Source organism: Pseudopodoces humilis, chromosome 7 (genome assembly GCF_049639895.1).
Source record: "Pseudopodoces humilis isolate 2021_Gansu_Grassland_sample_001 chromosome 7, ASM4963989v1, whole genome shotgun sequence".
Lineage (NCBI taxonomy): Eukaryota > Metazoa > Chordata > Aves > Passeriformes > Paridae > Pseudopodoces > Pseudopodoces humilis.
Genome location: NC_142206.1, coordinates 42,602,457 through 42,620,941, shown reverse-complemented (window position 1 = coordinate 42,620,941; position 18,485 = coordinate 42,602,457). Strand labels below are relative to the sequence as shown.

Here is an 18,485-nt window from a genome sequence, read left to right as displayed (position 1 = left end):
TACAACAGAGCTAACTAACATATGAGCTATCTAGCTCTGAAGCACTGCAGGGGGAATCCTTTGTATAGGAGCTTTCAACATGTGAGCTAGTTCTGTCTATCATTTAGAAAAGACAAGAGGGGATGGTGCTGTGACTCAGGCATTTGGGAATGGATTTTTGGCAGGGCTTCTTGTTTGTTTGTTTTTACAGGCAAGTTTAATACTAGCCATGAAGAGCAGGAGCATAAAGAGAGGGTGCTGTTTTTGCAAATTTTCTTTTGAAAGTTCAGGATTACAGAAATGGAAGGCCGCTGCAGGCAAGTTTGAATCCTCTTTTTCAACATCGTGAATGACTGGAATAAATTCTACTATGATTAAGAAGCCAACGCTTTAAGCTGTTTATCAGAGGTTGCATTACAGCAAGAAAGTGGCTGGGAAGGGTATTTGCTCTGTTTTCATAAAGGATTGGATTAGAAGAGAAACAGATTTAATTCCAAAAGTTAACTTACTTTTGTATTGATGATATTAGTATCTGGGGCCCCAACATAAGAAGGACCTGGTGAAGCAAGTCCAGAGGATGGTCATGGAGGTGAAGGCTGGAGCTTATTTTCTGTGAAGACAGGCTGAAAGAGCTGGAGCTGTTCAGTTTGGAGAAGAAAAGGCTCCAGGGACACCTTACAGCACCTCTTTCCAGTACCTAAAAGGGCTCTACAAGAAAGCTGGAGAGGGTCTTTTTATAAGGGTAAGTAGTGATAGGACAACAGCTTCAAGATAAAACAAAGCATGTTTAAATTAGGTATTAGGAGGAAGTTCTTTACGTGACAGTGGTGAGGTATTGGAACAGGTTTCTCAGAGAAACCTGTCCCATCCCTGGAAATGTTCAAGGCCAAGTTGGATGGAGCCATGAGCAAGCTGGTTTAGTGGAAGGCATGCCTGCCCCTGGTGAAGAGCTTGAGCTAGATATTTGAGGCCCCTCCCAACCCAAACAATTCTATAATTCTATACTATGATAATTGTATCTATGTCAGAACCGCAAGTAAAGCCAATATGTCCATGAATAAAGCTGAGGAAATGGACACCAAAATTCTTCAGGTCCATACAGACTTTTTAAACAAAAATTCAGGATGATCGTTTTTTTCTATTCATTAATTTGGCTTACCTCATTTGTAAGCTTGGCATTCTTTCTCCCTCATCTTCACACCATGATAAGATAATGTATATCCCACTATCCCAAAAGCTTGTTTTCTTTATTAAAGAAGTAGAAGCACTGCCTTTCAAAATGGATGGAGAAGGGGGATGGGGATGGATGTGGGGTATTGTGTGTATTTTTTTTTAAAAAAAAACAACAGTTAATATTCATAGACCAAGCCAGGTCAGATTGTTGTGGACTGTTTAAAGTGATATATAGTCATACATTTGAGTATGTTTTCCATATTATTGCTTACTTTATTACCTGAAGTATTTACATTTAAATTTCAGGGTCATTGTTAGAAAATCAGCTGAAAAATGACTGCATTAACCATCGTGTCTGAGCTTCATGGTTTAGTAATTCTCAGGAGCATAAAAATCATGAATACCTGTGAAATGAAAGTTAACTGCAGATCAAGTCTAATAGGATGGAAAGTTAATTAAAAGAAGCTAAAAAAATCTTATCATATTAGGCTTTCCTCTGCTGTGAAGTAAGACATTGTATGGTTAGATTTTAATAGGAAAGACTATTACTTTCTCACAGACTCTAATTTCCTTTATCTGTATGAGCCACAAAATTTTCTCATGCAGAATTATTTTTCTGATGAATTCATTATTCCTATTCATATTCTTAGTCTAATTGATGGTCTTAAGCACAATAAAAAAGAGATGGAGCTGGAAACATGATGTTAATAGAACAAACACTATTTGAGCAATTCTGCTATTGGCAGACTTCAGCTTTGAACTTTGTGAATGAAACAAAAAGGTGTTCAAATTCTAACCTTATTGCCCTGTGATTTACTGCCTTATTAGGGTATTAATGAACTGGGCACTGTTTTGAAGTTAGAAGAAATGTTTCACCTTCAAAAGACTCATTATAGCCACTTGAGCCTGTTGCTTGGCTTCTGAAAAGGATATTAAATGAGGACACATGCACCAATATTATACTGAAGAAGAACTGGCAGGTTTGACTGTTATTTCCAGTGCCTAAATAATTCTTGCTAGTCTTTCATGGTAAATTTAAGTGTTCAATGCAAAGTGGCTTCTTTTCACAACCTTCCAAGGCATTGAATTATTCATCAAAATGGAAGCATGCCAGAAGCCAAATTATAAGTCGTTCTATTGCTTTCTTATAGCTCCATCACAATTCCTTATTATTGTCTTATTTCATTGTCTGGTAATTTAGTAGTGGTAACCTCAGCTGAAAAATACTGAGAAAGGCAAGCAAGTGGCAATTCAAACATACAACTACAAAAAGCAGAATTCAGCATAGGAGCACTAAGCTTTGAGATAAGATGACAGCTGTATGTGCTCTGTCTTCATAGGTAGGGAGGCAGAACATGGAGTTAACTGGAAAAAACACTTAATTTCTGCTCTTTCCTCAGCTTCACTCAAAAAAATACATTCCACTTCAGCACTCTACCATGGTATTTCCTGCTTATTATGTCTCAGTGGATGATTTTCCAACATGAAAAATATCTACTTCCAACTCTACAGATATTCTTCATACCAACTTGCTGCCAACCCAAGCTGAGAGATGAGTTTGGGTCTCCTATTACCACTCAAAAGGAAAGACTGTAGGTTAAGGTATGTCGCTTTATTGGGAACGGCGAGAAGAATGACACAGACTCTCTTGTGGAGTCGAACTGGAGAATTTCTCTTGGTCTATTGCCTCAGATCTTTTTTATAAACTGATACGTGAAAGTACAGAAAAGTAAAACTCTTATTGGTTAGTAAACTAACACATCACCATCATTGGTCAGTGGGGTTCACCACCCCTCGGCCTTCTCTTGCAAGAAAACAAGGAACAGACAAACAGCACCTGCAAGGCTGTTCTCTGTCTCTGAGGATTGTTTTAATTCCTCCTTATGATTTCCCAGGCCACTTTCTCAGGCAAGACTGAGAAAGCTATGTGGCCTGCTATTCCACAGGCACCGTGCTCCCTGTTTCACAGTTAGCATCCATAAAGGTATGTACTTGGCAACCTTGTAGCTACCCTATTGCCTTCAGTGATCTTACAGAAATATGACTGACTGAACTTTTCAATTGAGCATAGGTAAATGACTCCACAGGAAAAGTGAGGGATGAATTTTAACCCATCCCCTAACCCCAGCGCTGCACAGACTTTAAAGGGACCATCAGGATACAAAACCTTAAAAGTCAGTGGACTGTTCTCTAAAACCAAACAGATCAGTGAAAAGGAGGAAACACTTTCTGTTTTCTCATCTATGGCATTCAGGTATAGTTATGGGTGAAATCATTCCTTTTGTTTAAACAAATATGGCTTTTAATAATGAAAAAACCAATTTTATTCAGAAATATCTCCTCTCCTTTATTAATGAAATTCTTCTTTTAAACTCAGCAGTAGTTTATCTTCCTTCCACCTCTGCAACTGTTGCATGCCCTACAAATAATTTACTCCCTGCATTGCTCCATGTTTCTCTTGACTACAGCTTGTTAGTGAGACACCTAAGGAAGCATCCTTTTAACATCTCTGATTATATTTATAAAAAGCAGACAATAGCATTCGTCACTTGTACTAAAGGTCTGAAAAGCTTCTTTTTAATGCCTGAGAAACATATGTCAAATCTGAGATAAACAATACCACTGAAGTAGGAACAGTGCATTTCTGGTCAAGCACCTTACCTGACATATAGGGCTGGGTGCTCTGTTAGAAAAGATCAAGAAGATCCATAACACTATCAAGTGAAGAAATGAAAATGCAAGTAGCAATGGATTACTTTAAAGACAGAAAAAAGCAAAAGGAGGGTTTATCCCTGCTCCCTTCAAGAATATTAATGAGCAGAATACAGATCCACCAGCTGGGCTCAAAAAAGCAAGTGAAAGTCAGAAGCTGCCTGATCTCAGAAAACCAACAGGCATTCCTTATGTATTCATACAGAGTAGAATAAAGGAGAGCATTGTAATGAAATACAGTAAAAAATGTAGATGACACGCACCTTATGAAAACAAGCTGTTGTATTTGACAGCTGAGCTTTGAAATACTCCAGCTAAAGTCTCTCCTCTCTGTTAAATCATGTGGACTTTATTTCCAGCCTGTGATTTAAGGTCTAGCTAACACTATATAGTGATTTTTTCCCACATATAACTATAGAAATTTAGCCCTAATACTATAAACTGCTAAATACTTTCTACTGTCATTAATCTCAAGTCACTCAACATCTCATCAGGCTGCCAGTTTTTCCAGCCATGTGCTTAATGTAATTAGCAAACATGCATGCACATACATATGTACAGGAATCTACACAATTTCTTTGCATTTTTTTACTATGAAAGTATTGAATTTTCATCCAAATTCCAAACTGCTATAGAGATCCAAGTGCTGACTCCTTCCTTTCCCAAAAGAAAAATTAATATCCCGTTCACAAATGCTGTGGATGAAAGCTTTGAAAGAGAGTTATAAAACAAGTGAGGAATGCAGCAGAAAATTTCTGCTTTTGGTAATTTAAGCCTATTACCAAATGCAGTCTCCCAGGAATTCCTTGTACATACAATTGGGGTATTTTCTATATATGCTATGAATTACCTAATCCATTCTTTCTGATCTAATGTTCGGTTCTGGCAAACAAACTTTTGAAACTTAAGAGCATGATTGGCTACCCACCTGCAGCAGTTTTACACTGATAATGTTTATATGCATTATTGCTAACTTACATTAGCAGTAAAGGAGGGGTACAGCATGTGCATCGTTTCTTACAGTGGAATCAGAGAAACCTAAAATACGACATGCAGTCTATCTCCTGGGGACAGGATATTACCAGCACTCTGTTTTCACATCTAAGGTATTTGCTAGAAATATATGAAATCTATAATTCCATTATGTAACTGAACAATACTTATAGGTTTTTCATATATATTTACTATATGCTACATATGTATAAATATGTTTAAACACACATTTTCTTTCCTTTTTCTTTGCTTTCTCTTTCCAGCACCTTTGCTAGTGCTCCAGTCAGAGACGTAAAGCTCAAATTTATTGGATTTTATAAAAGGAAACCGCATTTTCCATCCCTTAATCCTTGCAAAGAATCTCCTTCCTCCACACCAGTTCCCTATGCTTATTAAGCTTCCCAGCTACATTCAGAACTCAGCGCTGTATAAGCAGAGGCATCACTGTAATGGAGCAGAGAGATAACAGTGCCCCTCTACTTGGCTTTGTCAGTACTACCCCTGAAATTATATGTACAGTTCTACGCATTTCATTACCAGAATAAAACAGCACAAGACAATGCAAAAGAGAAAACCGATAAAGAACTGCTGTTCAACAAGAAACAACAATCATTGCTCTAAGCTGATGCCTAAAATCTTTGCCTTCACTGCAGATAGCTTCATCATCTTGGTTTGCACTTGCTGAAATCTCCCTTGAATTAGAAAATTGATGTAATATGACACACAGTAAAAGCTGTCATTGCTCTAACATGGCTAGATCCCCAGAAAAATGACCTCCTCGTGTGTGTATCTGTTGAAAGACTTAAGAAATCTGTAGGATCAAAATACAACTTTTGTTTAAAAGTGGAGGCGAGATTAACTAAGGTTGGAAACTGAAAGAAGAATTAAGACTCCAAGGTCTTATTTCAAGTTCTGCCATCCAGATAAACCTTAAGGGCCCAGTCTACAAAAGGATTAACTCTCTCTTGACAGCGTATAAATCCAAAATTTAGATATTAGAAGCAAATGTTCAACTGCTCTAATATCCACAAAGCTCTCCTTAACTGCTAGAAAAATTATGGCAATATAGCTATAAAATTTTGTTGGGGCTATTGGACAATCACATATAAAGCCATCCCCGGGATATAACTACTAAAATTCATTTAAAATAAGCATCTTGAATGTGCAGCTGGCATCAGAGATTAAATGCCAATAAAGTACAATAAACAATATTGCTTGAATAGGGATTTTAAGGCTAAAGCCATAGGTATCAATAGCAATTGATTTTCTGAAGGCCATCAAAAATCTGGGCCTTCACAAAATGTCTGCTATTACAGTAGTCCAAATGGCTTTGACCTGACTTGCTGCTTAGACTCCTAATTAATTAACTTCAATGAAATGTAAGCAAATTTGGTTTGGAAAAAGAAACAAAACTGTTCAATTTCCTCAGGAAACTTTAAACATTTCATGTGAATATAGTGTTCTTACATGAGGCATGCTGAGCCTGGCAGGTCTTAAGAGTTTCTTAAACTATCTGAATTGGGAGCTTATGTTTGGACACTTGCCACCTATGAGACAGGCCAGCAGAAAACTTGCAGCTTGTCATCAGGAAGGAAAGGTTATCTGAGAGGCAATGGAAAAAAAGTCACCAGGAGAATAAAAACCCTACTGGTTCAATAGTAAATGAGGTATAGATGACTGGGATTCATTTTTCCTATACTATCACATCTTGGTGTGTGCTGAAGACAGCACTACCAGAACACTCATTCTTCAGCAGAGAACTGTGTAAATCCTTTTTGCAGAGGAGGCGAGATAGGGAAAAAAAATGCTGTACTAGGATTGCCTGCTCTTCTTGCATGGAGGAAGAATTACTAGCAGAGTGAGTTAGACACACAAATAGCTGCTTTCATCTTTCAACAATCCTGTTATTAGAATAGAGGTGCTGCAGGCACAACATCTGCAGTTTGTTTTACCATCTGTTTCTAAAAATACCATCTCAGTGAAGGAGACTTCTTTCCTGTCTCTCAAAATCATTTTTGTTTGCTTTTTCTTTCCAAGGGAAAAGTGATGGATTTGGGAAACAGCATATGTGGAAAAGATCACTCAGCTTCAGGGGTGGACTTTGTCATTGCTATTCAAAATACAATGAAAAGCTGTGAACAAAACAACTGAAAATTTTGAAATATACTGGCTCAACTCTTTTGATAAATGTAATCAAAGGGTTTAGTCTTCTAATATAACTCGTACAGAGATAGTGACAGATGTTTCCTATGGAGGAAAGTATGGTTTAATGTTCTGGGGAACCTAATGGGGGAGAAAAGAAATTGAAAAACTGAAAAACATTATAAGAAGCTCTGAATTTATTTACAGGTGAAGTTTACTAGTCATATTTTCAGAAATCAGAAAAGGGGACAAATGAAGTGGGGGGACAAAAGAAGTTCCCATAAAATACTTCAAAACTTAAGCTTACTTTGTTTCATAATTAGAGATTTTGTTAGAATGGAATTTTCACTTTCTTTTAAGCACCAATTTCAAAATGCAAAACAAATAATCAAACCCAGCATTTTAGGGGTCAAGGAACCTTTTCCTGTTTTGGATATGACACAGACAGCTCAGAAGAGACTAGATGGAGTCCCTGCAGTACTTTGACAGCACCAAATCTCAATTTTTACTAAAAAAGAACTAATCGTTAATATCTTCAACTACTTTTCAGTCTCTGAATTCCTTTGGGGCTTATTTGGCATGTTTAAGCATGTGAAGTAAAGGGTATGAGAGAGTGAAATGTTAGAGGTTAAAGACCCAAACAATTGGCCATTTGCAAAAACAGCAGGAGCTTTGCTGAGGCCAGATTTGCACCCCCACACCAAAGGGGCAGAGGAGATTTTTGGGTTTGTGGTAGCAAAAGTTCTGATCTGCATAAGAACAGCCCCAGTGCCAAGAGGGGCCTTTCACCAGGGGACTGCATATGGTCACCAATGTCCCAGGGAACGCCACCCATCAGCCACGGGAATACGGGCAGATTGGGTAGTTCGGCCAGTTTACTGAACAAAAGAGCACTTTATTCTGTTTCAGATACGTACATACTCCCACTGCACTTTCTCTCCAGCTGCCAAACCTTTTTAATCCTCTCCACAGGCCTCTGAGAGTCCCCAGAACCCTGGCAGAGGTAAATGATTCAAACCTCACCAAAGACACTTTCCTGCTGTGAGTTCAGATGCGTGACAGGGATCCTCTGTTTCAGACTGTGCTCAGATCTCAAACCCGAGTCACACTTGCCCTCTCTCACAAAACACCTCCCCCAAAATGATGGGATGTACTAGCAGCTTTCTGAGTTATACAAAAGCCAAAGAGTTGAACTAACAGAACGTAGCAGAAGCATGAGAAAGGGGATAAGGCAAGATTAAATCTATTTGTTCCACATTTGCTTATAAAGATCCTAAACAAGTTTATTCTACTATTTCAGTTCCCCAATATGCTTTTTGAAGCCAGAACATAAACACGGCATTAACAGATGTACAAATATACACACATGTACAGAGAGAGAGTGTGTGTGCACGTTCTGCAATATATTTATCATCCCTGTCTTAGCACTAAAGAAATTAGAATACAGGAGAACCATGGATTCTAGGGGAAATACTGGTCTCCAGGCACTTCACAGTAGACTTGTTACTGAATGGAGAGAGGTCAGAAGAAGAGAATAAAATTATATTTTGATACATTAGAAAATAACGTGAACTATTTACAGGACTACTTTTGCTCTTTTCATTGGTCAAATACAAAATTGATGATCTCCCCAAGATTTCAGCAGTGAAATCAGTAGTTGCTAAAACTAGTATCTAAAATCTGTCATACTAGTTTCAGTAGTAGGGAAAAATCCTGAATTATGGACATATATTAAAAAAAAAAAGGCTTAAAGTTGCTTTGCATTTCTGCTGTTCCTTAAAGACAGAGCAACATTTCTCCCTTTTGTAATGCCTCTGACATTTACTGTTCTGACAAAGATGGAGTGAAACCAGTGGAGATAAAATTGGGGGCATTTTCTTGTTGCTCTAAAAGAAGCTAATTTTGAGATTTTGTATGTTAGTTTGTAAAATAGTTGTAGTTTCTCTTGAATGTCCAAAGAGGAGCTGATGATCCTTCTAACACCACCCCATGGGGCCAAAGAACTTCAGCTTTTATGAGACGGAGCAAAAGTAGAAAAAGAAGGTCCTTGGTGATGGCTCTTTTGCAAGGTTTTAATAATGTATTTATTTGTGCAAAGATCAAATGGATTCTCAAGTTAGTAGACATCTGAGATTTCAGATCAAGCCAATCTAATTTGTTTTTATTTTGTTTTTTTGCTTCCACGCCTTATTTCCAAACTGGTATGGTCTTTGTCATCTGCTCCTCACAGACCATATAAGATAAGTAGTATTAAAGAAATGCTACACATCCCCTAGGAATTGTGATCTCCCACTTCTTACACTTGGGAGAAAGCACTGATTTCTACAACTTGTAAATAAAAAGTTGGAACCGAAACAGAAAGGCAAAATGAAGACAAATTAACAACCCCTTTGATGTAATTATAAACTTTGGTTTCTCATGATTCTACCTGGGTTGAAAACAGAACAGGTCTTCCTTCTCTACTGAGGTATCATTCTAGGTGTTATAGTTCATGTGAACATCAGTACCTTTGAACTTCTAGTACATCAGGCTATGTGCTTAGGTCTAAGCATGATGACCAAAAGAAATTTGTAAGAAAATCCTTTAGAAGCAAAAACCTATCTCTGTCCCTAGTATCTGTAAATGCTCAACATGATTTCTCTCTTACAGACATTACTTATCTTTCAGAAATCAGATACTTTCTTCTTGTTTAAAGGTAACTAATCAGTTGCTATAGACATTTAAGGTTCCAATAAACAAACATTTGCTTCTGATGCAAAATCTGTTTCTGAGTCATGTGCTAGCTCCTCTCTTCCACTGAATGTGTCATTGGCTATTTTTATTTTCTTTCCCATATATTTTATGAAGCTGAAAATCAAAGCTAACAGGGACAAAAAGCAAGTCACAGCAGGTTGAAAATATCATATCTTAGTATTTTAGACATGTGTCAGCTTGATAACATAGGCACAGCACTAGAGGGATTGCCAGAATGTGACAGTGCACATGGCTTTGAGTTTAGAGAACATGCTTTAAAAAAAGACTGGAAGGCAGCAAGGGCAAGGTAGCCAGACTGTGGGGCTGATTCTGATCTTTCCTATCTTAAATGCAGAACTGGGGAAACTTACACCAGCTAAGTCAGGCTGGAGAAACTTAAGTTTTTAAAGGAAAATTCTAAGAGGATGCAGATCCAAGTGAAGGAAGTGCTGATATTTAAGATCTGTATATTGCTGTCCACTCATGACATTAATTTATGTAGACTGAGCATGGTTCATACCAATGTGTGTGTTAATTCTAGAGGGAAAAGTGATATTTAATGAAAATAATGTCACACCAATGACCCCTGACATTAAAATACTTGACTTTTGTATCCCTCACTTTATTCTCTCTGCATTAGCAGACTAGGAATTGTACCTACTATACAAAAATATGTGATAATGTTACTTCTCAGAGTAAGCGAAGATAGCATGTAGTAGTAGTAAAACCTTAACAATGACAGTTTATTTTCACATTTCTGGTAGGTAGCAGTACAGAATCATTTTGGGGTATTGAAGAGTAATTTGCACCTGAATATCAAAGTCCATTAAAACAGTAATTAAATCTCCTTTCCCTTCATCTTTGCCTCATTTAGCTAGAAATAGTTCATTTACCCTGCCTTACAGGTAGGCAAATGAACAATATACATACAGTCACAGAAGGAATCAGCAGCAGAACTCCCAGTTCTACTCCAGAATAGTAGACTCCAGGAGTGCTACACCAGAGTTCAGGCTTTTTATTCTTGGCTTAAACAACTGAACTCTCAGTTCTTCCCCTTGCTCAGTGACAAGTGTCACAAAAGCTGAAGCCAGCAGCCTGCCCCAAGACAGCAAATAAAAATAAAAACAAACTATATCTAGTGCCAGATATCCATATATAACGTTACTGGGGTAAAACAGAGCACAACAGGATCTTTCACATCTCCTGCACTTGAGTGAGCCCCTTGCCCCTGCAGAAGGCTGGTCACAGGCACACCAGAGGCTTCATAAGGCAAACAGAAGTCACCATTCAGTAGGACACAGCAGCTTTATCACAGCCTGGAGGTACTGTCCTGATGCTGGACGCTTGATTGTCACATTACTCCAGTCTGAAGGTTACCCTGAACTTCATGATGCAGGGGGCTAAAACTCCAATTGTTCTAGTCCAATAGGCTGTCCTAAAAAATTGGTTTCTTTTGCTGTTCGCCTCATAACAGGACTGTTCTGGTCTCTCTGCCAGAGGGCAGTATTACACAAAACTACAAGCTTGTTGATTACAATATAGTTTTATAAGCAGTTGCTTTACTTAAGCAATTGCCAAGGAAAAGCTTTAGATTCAGTAGGAATTACTAGTTATGAAAAACACATGAGATCTAAAATCTAAACAAAGTCAGCTTTAAATATTGATTAATTTTCTGTTATAAGTACACTCAGTATTTTTTCTCAGATTACGTAAGAATTAAGAAAACTAAACTGAGCATAAATCATTGGTTCCCACCAGTGAAAGAAAAGTGATCTTTTTAATTCTCTGCAAGTACAGGAAACATATCTTGCGTAAATTAAACGAAATAATTGAATAATTCCATGTTAGAAATCTGAACATATCCCATCACTTCCCTCTTCTGGTGACACTTAGCCTAAAAAGGTATTATATCATGGTCCTGTGAGAAAAATTCACAGATTTCAACATCTTCTCTTCAGGACAAATGAATTCCTACAAAAAACCTGGAATTTTAGCTAGGCTAAAGGTATGTGTAAGTATGCTTTTTGTGATGTCGTGAACATTGTCTGCATAAAAACCGTCTGCCTTTTCCTCCACTAACTTGAGCTGATCCACTGATGCCAGCTGATGTATCCTAATGCACTGAAGCTTCCTGTGCCATTAATGTAGCTAGTACATTCACAAAAAACTGAATTAAAGTATCAGGAAATGAACCACTGGACAAGCCAAACTACATTTTTTCTAAATAGTGTTTCTAGCCTAAGCAGATACTTGAAAACTCAGCTTGTTTTCCTCTGCTTTACGCATTATTGCACATTTATGATGCATATGGCAGAAGACACCAGATCTTCTGATGCGATTCCAGAACTGTGTTCAAGTCCTACAAGTAAACATCAGCGAGCCAGTTTTCACCAGCACCAGGAAGAGGCAGACATCACACACTGACAGACAGACGAATGACCCCACAGAGTGAAGACACACTACTCTTAGAAATCCTAGGTACATCCTAGACTTCTGCCTGCTAACTACAAACAAACTATGAACTGTGGATTTTAAGAATACATTCACACAGATATCCTTTCATCTGCACATGCACAGTGATATTCCTTTTCCAAGACTGTCTTTTATTAAAAATCCTAGGTACATTCCATTTAACACACAGCCTGAATCCTGTGCGGCATTGTCTGGTGCCTAAAGCACAGATAGCAGGAATTCTTACCCTAAGACATCAGCATGTACACACAAATCCCTTAAGAAGCTGTATAAAAAGTCACTTTAGCATTATGCCAGTAAACCACTTCTAAGAGTGAAATGATAACAGAGTTTGAAAAACTGCTGAAAACAAACCAGCTGCAAACTTGGTCTTAGGAAGCTCTGTGGACATACTGCAACATCCATCCTGAAGCCTTGAGGAGACACTCAGAACGTCATTCAAAGCTTGGTGCCTCTTTGCGGACCTCCCTCGGGTAGGTGAGGAAGGGAAGAGGGGAAGGGAAGGGGATGAGGGATGACGGAGCGCCGAGGAGCTAAACACCAGCTTACAAACAGAGAACAGAATCACATAACAACACGGGACCAATGGACCTCCAAGACACAGTGACAAGACAGATGGACACAAACAAGACGCAAAATCACTACTGAGAAATAAAAAAAAAAGCAAAGAATCCCCATTAAAAAAATAGATCTATAACTCCAAGGCTGCAAGAAGCAGCCAAGGGTACTGGCATAACTCTTCCAAAAAGAATAAATTATAATATAAATAAAATTAAAATTAAAACAATATCCCCCCAAATCATACACTACAGACTTGCTCGGTTAGCCTGAATGCATAGCTCTGATGGAACATACGATGGTGTCATCACAGCCCATGCACCGGTTAATGAAGGCCATGGTTAGTTACATCAGCTAAACTACAGCATGCCAGAAAAATGATCTTGCACTGACCCAGAAATAAAAGATACAACAGACACTCTGCATTGCAATAAAATTCTTTTTATGCCATCTGCAGTTTCTAGGGCTCTTTACATTGGAAGAGTTTTTCCTGGGAATATGCAGGGTAAAGGGGAGGGCTTTTTTCTTCTGGGTGTTTTTTTTTTTCTGAACTCAATTGAAAAAAGAAAAGGAAAAGGGAAAAAAACAGGATAGAGACTTTGCAGAAGTTTAAAAAAGTAGGAAAATAAAAACAAAGGAGGAAGGGGTAATACTCTTCATTCTTTTGCACACAACTTTCTTGGGATGTCCGAAAATTTGGATTTCTTGAGGATGGCAAGAAAAGATTTTGTTGCCTTTATTGGTTTGCAGATCTATATCTCATTCTTGAGATGATTAAATCATTATTTTGTTGGAAGAACTCCAAAAATATAAATTGAGAATTACAGCGATGATTTTAAAAATTAAAAAATAGCAATATGGCACGATTACGAGCCAAAAAAAAAAAAAAAAGAAAAAAAAAGAAAAAAAAAGAAAAAAAAGAAAGAAATATAAAAGAAACTAAAATATTAATCACCAAAAATTCATGCGGCACAAGATGAGGTGAAACGACAGAAAATGTTCTTCAAATATATACAATGTATATATCTATCTATATATACACGGAGTATGTGTGTATATATCGATTGATATACCTGTATAATTTTTTTGTTCTCCCTGCCCCACCCTACCCCGAGGCTAATTGGTAGATGAAATTATCAATTAAAAGTAAATAAATAAATAAAAGGAAGAAAAAATAAATCTAACAAAAAATAAATTAACGTGCTTTTCCACCAAGAAATAACAATATCATGCATCTGTCCACACCAGCGGATGCCAGGGTTAGATGAAGGCATGAATTTCTGTGTAAACATGTGATTGAATGATAGGGGCTACTGCTGATATTGGTCATTTATTACTTTAGCATATAGATATATATGCACACTGTATATATAGTGCATATATAGATAAAATATCCTCATGGGTGGGGCCTTTGGAGATTACATAGATAGAAAGACCAAAATGCTGAAAACTAATCTCAGTATTCCTAATGTAAAAATAATAATAATAAAAAATCAAAACCAAAAAGAAACAAAACTTCCTGTAAGTCATCTGCATGATTGTAAAACTTGTTCATTTGATTTTGTTTTGGCTGTAAGATTGTAGCTAGGAAATTCCATCAAACAAGTGATGCTGTTACACCCTGGGAAGTGTTGTGGATGAACCCCTGTCCTTTGGGTCCACATGGTATTCAGCTGATGAGATGGGAAGTCTATTTCTCTGAGTACTCAGAGGCATACACACAACTTTAAAAGGCACTTATTTACAGCACGAGAAATGGGCAAACATTCCCGCTTGTCAGAATGAAAGACTGGGGGTAACTGAGCACTGGATTGTGTGGGGGTGTTCCTGTTAGGAGAACAATGCGAATTCCCAAGGTGCTTTGGGAAGGTTGATGCAGTTATGGAGGAGAACAGCCAAATCAACACTTCTTTCGGTTTCTTCAGTGAAGTCTTCGCTTTCAGCATATTGGTTTTTGTACTGTGCTGGCTGTTTTGGAAGACAGATTATGGCTGTTTTCTGCAAATAAATCTCTGACCCAGGCAGCCTGCAGGTGGATTGCTACAGGCCAGTAAACTGTAGATACAGAGAGCGTATCTGTTGGATATGTGCCTCCTGTGAGTAAGTGCACAAAACACTATGTAACTTCCAATGCAAAGAACTGTAGATTTTGGCATATCCACTGCTGTGCCCAGCCCCCCATCACCAAGGCTTACAAGTCTGATTAGACAATGACAGCCTTAACATATATGAAGCCTTTTGGGAAACACAGAGTAAACTTCCCTGGGGGTGGAAAAAAAAGATCACATAGGAAATTGATGTGCTGATAGGGAAGGAAAACTTGCAACTGCATCAGGGAAGAAACAAAGGATGTGTCAAGCCAGGGAATAAGGATTAAGCCCTACAGACCATTTCAAGAGGCTGCTTTCTGGGCATCAGGCTAATTGCTGTGTGTTTGGGTCTCACTGTTTGGAGTAGTCCAAGGAGCAGCTTGGGCTATGATCCCAGCCAGGTGCCTGGTCACCAGCATCCAGCCTGCCAGAGCTCCACTCATGGACATCCTTAACAGGAATGAGAGCAATGGCCTGAGCAGACAGCAACAGCTGACAGGAAAGCGTAATTATCATCCTCAAGGCTTTGAAATCTCAGTAAGATCAGATTGAAAGGGTGCTCCTCATTTCACTGAAAAGAGAGAAATGCTATCTTTCTTCACAGTGCTTCCTAGTCATTCCTTGTCAGAAAAGACGTGTTCCTTACAAATCCTACATTCTCTGAGAGCAGCTGAGTGACCAAAAAGCCACCACAGAGCTTGCTCTAAAGCACAGGCTCAGGACCTTGGCTTGAGTTTTAAGGAACTTGAATATTTGAGCCTCGGATCTCTCTGGAGCAGGCCAGAAGACAGTCCTGTACTCCTACCAGAGAAAAGCATCGTGCTTTGGCACAGAAAAATATAAGTTTTTTGGCCATGTACAGGGACAAGCAACATTTTCATAGAGATAAAAGAGGATCTTCTCTTGACTGTTAAGTAAATGCTTCTTAAGGGCAGATGAACAGGTTTTTTCCCCCCTGTTTCATTTAGATTAAGCCTTCTGGGAGATATAAAGATCTAAGGGTATCTAGGCTTGTCTGCAAAAAGATGAATAGGGGGAAATTTCTGTCCCTGAACCTGTAATGGTTTCTTTCGCATTACATAAAATACAAGGGGGTTTTGGATCCACAGCTGTCATTGCCATCACTTAGAATAATTCCTTACATATACATTGTGTCTACAGCTGGTGTTTATAAGCTACCTCACTCAGAACAGGTCCAGTGACAGCTCCTGGTTTTTAAATGAAATTTTATATCAAAATTCCAAAATAAATCACTTTTGGAAGGGGGGCACAAAGTGTTTGCCAGCCTGCTACAGTGAATGTTTCAAGCCAGCCTGGAAAATCCTGAAGGGAACAGAGTTAGGGAATCACCTTCACACTGTCTTTTTTAAAGAGACACAAGTGTGCAGATGCAGATCATATGTGCATGAGATTCAGGTCTCAGATTCAACCATCAGTCAGAGTTAAGGCAATAAGACCTTGCCAAATGGTTCTCACATGATATTTAACCTCAAAGAGGACATGGTTTTCAGTCTCTGAGTACACCAAAAACAAAGGCTTCAAAAGGACACTATGTAGAGTACTGCCTCTGATTCAGGACCAAGACCAAAGTAGTATCTCTAGATATGGGATTTGATTCTGACCCATATGAAATCTAAAAACTTCTGATTTGCAGGGAAATATTCCGTGCTGCCCTTGTCTTGGCTATTGCACAGCAGGTTCACAGTGATGTGTATCATATCTCACAGCTGCAGCAGTGAGTCCAGTAACCTTTACATTACTAGACCATGGCACTGAGGGTGATGGAAGGCCAAATTTGGCAGAAACTCAAGAGCTTTAAAAGCTACACATTATCAGAGCAACAAAAAGAAGACTGTGCTGGGTTAGGTCATTTAATTTTCAGCCTTCTGTAAAAGGGATCAAGCAAGGCAGTAGGCAGCGACCTGTCAACAGAACAGGATGAAGCAATTTCAAATGAGCCTAATTTTAAAAAAATCCCCCAACATTAAGCTTTAAAAAATCTGAAGCCACACACTAGAAAACACAAGCAAGATAATCTGGATCTTTTCTCTCTACAATGTAGATATTTAAATACCAGATCTTGGCATGTGGCCAGAATTCTCACTTGGCTGTTGGAGTGTAAAGGCAAACATATCTGCTCAGCCAAGCCCGCACTACTGGATTTTGATAAGCCGGCTCAGATTGCTTTAGTGCTCCAGAGCAGAATGGGCTGAGTGGGTGCTTTGATACAGGCTGTATTGCAGACACTGGATGCACTGAGAATGCAGACAATAAGATAGATAAACAAAATGAGAAGCCTCATAAACCTGCTATTTTTCCTTATTATGAGTTAAGTTTATGCAAAAAGGACCTGCATATTCCTCCTCCTTCTGGCAATTCTGTACACCAGCACCTCTGAGAGCAGGAAAACTCAAAATCTGGAAGTGCAGATTTCATCAGCAAAGACCATCTGGGAGACTTATTTTTACATATAATCAAGCTAACTTTTGTTCTCAATGTCATAGTAATTCCCTAGAAAAGAATCAGATTTCAGTGGCTTATGTGGGCCACCTTCCTATGCAAGAAGAGTAGGGTGCAATGAAAATACTGGGTGAAATTTGCAAGAACATCTAGTAGTTTAGGAGAGAACCTTCAGCAGATTTTCAGTGAATCATATTATTTTATACAGCAAATATTCAAACGTCTGTAGGCACTTATATCTGCCAACTGTAATGCTTAGCAGGATTTTCAAAAGCAAGTAATTTTTACAAATCCAGTTTGTACCTGTTTGTAGCATTAGATTTCTAACTGTGTCAGGAATGAGGTATTTTTAGTCTGGAAATGTTGCTGTACAGCACTATGAAATTTCATGCTAAACATGCTGCTTTACCAAATTCCTACTCAAACTTTGATTTTTCCACTGGCAGCACAAGCTGAAAATATTGCTGTTACAATTGCTGCTGAAATTATTGTGATTTTTGAAACAGAAATTTACAAGAGGAGGAGTCTGATAAAGACATCACTTTGTCCTTTAATTTAAATACATGGCAATCAGAATATAAATTAAAAAATAAAGTCTTCACATGTTAGTGAAGATTTAATGAAGTGACTTAATTTATTTGCATAGTTGCAGTGCCTTTGTCCTTGTAACATGGTCCTATTAATCTCATGCCTCACTTTTATTACAATCACTGTGCTGGCATTTCATTACTACCTTTATTTAAACTCTCAGTACCCACATTGTTTATACTTCAAAATCTAGTAATATTTGCTTTTCTTACAGATGTGGAGTAGAAAAATCCATGGAAATCTGTGAAAAAAAGAGCTGGGAAGTAGGCTGAGCTACTTGTTACCAACAGTCTGTGTCACTGCCTTCACTGCCATCACAGGGATGTCAAGAGTTTGGGGTGGAAGTTCCCAGCTACAATACAATGCCAATCTCAGGTTACAACAGGACCAAGTTCTACTAAAAATGCAGGTACACCATGACGAATTGAAAAGAAATGTGAAACCACTAGCCTTGGGTGAATTTTTATGTTATTATTGTATTACTGAAATGGCTTCAGGAAATTAGAAACAGAACATTTATAATACTTTCTTGGTATTTTTTGTAAGAAAAAAAACCAAAAAACAATCATCCCAAATAAAACAAAG

At 38.2% G+C, this 18,485-nt stretch overlaps 1 protein-coding gene across 15 annotated transcripts in view; it reads right to left on the bottom strand.

Annotated features, from left to right (window-relative positions):
- NRXN3 (neurexin 3) overlaps nucleotides 1-18,485 on the bottom strand; it is a 919,744-nt gene that overhangs the window by 18,174 nt on the left and 883,085 nt on the right. The window lies entirely within an intron of this gene.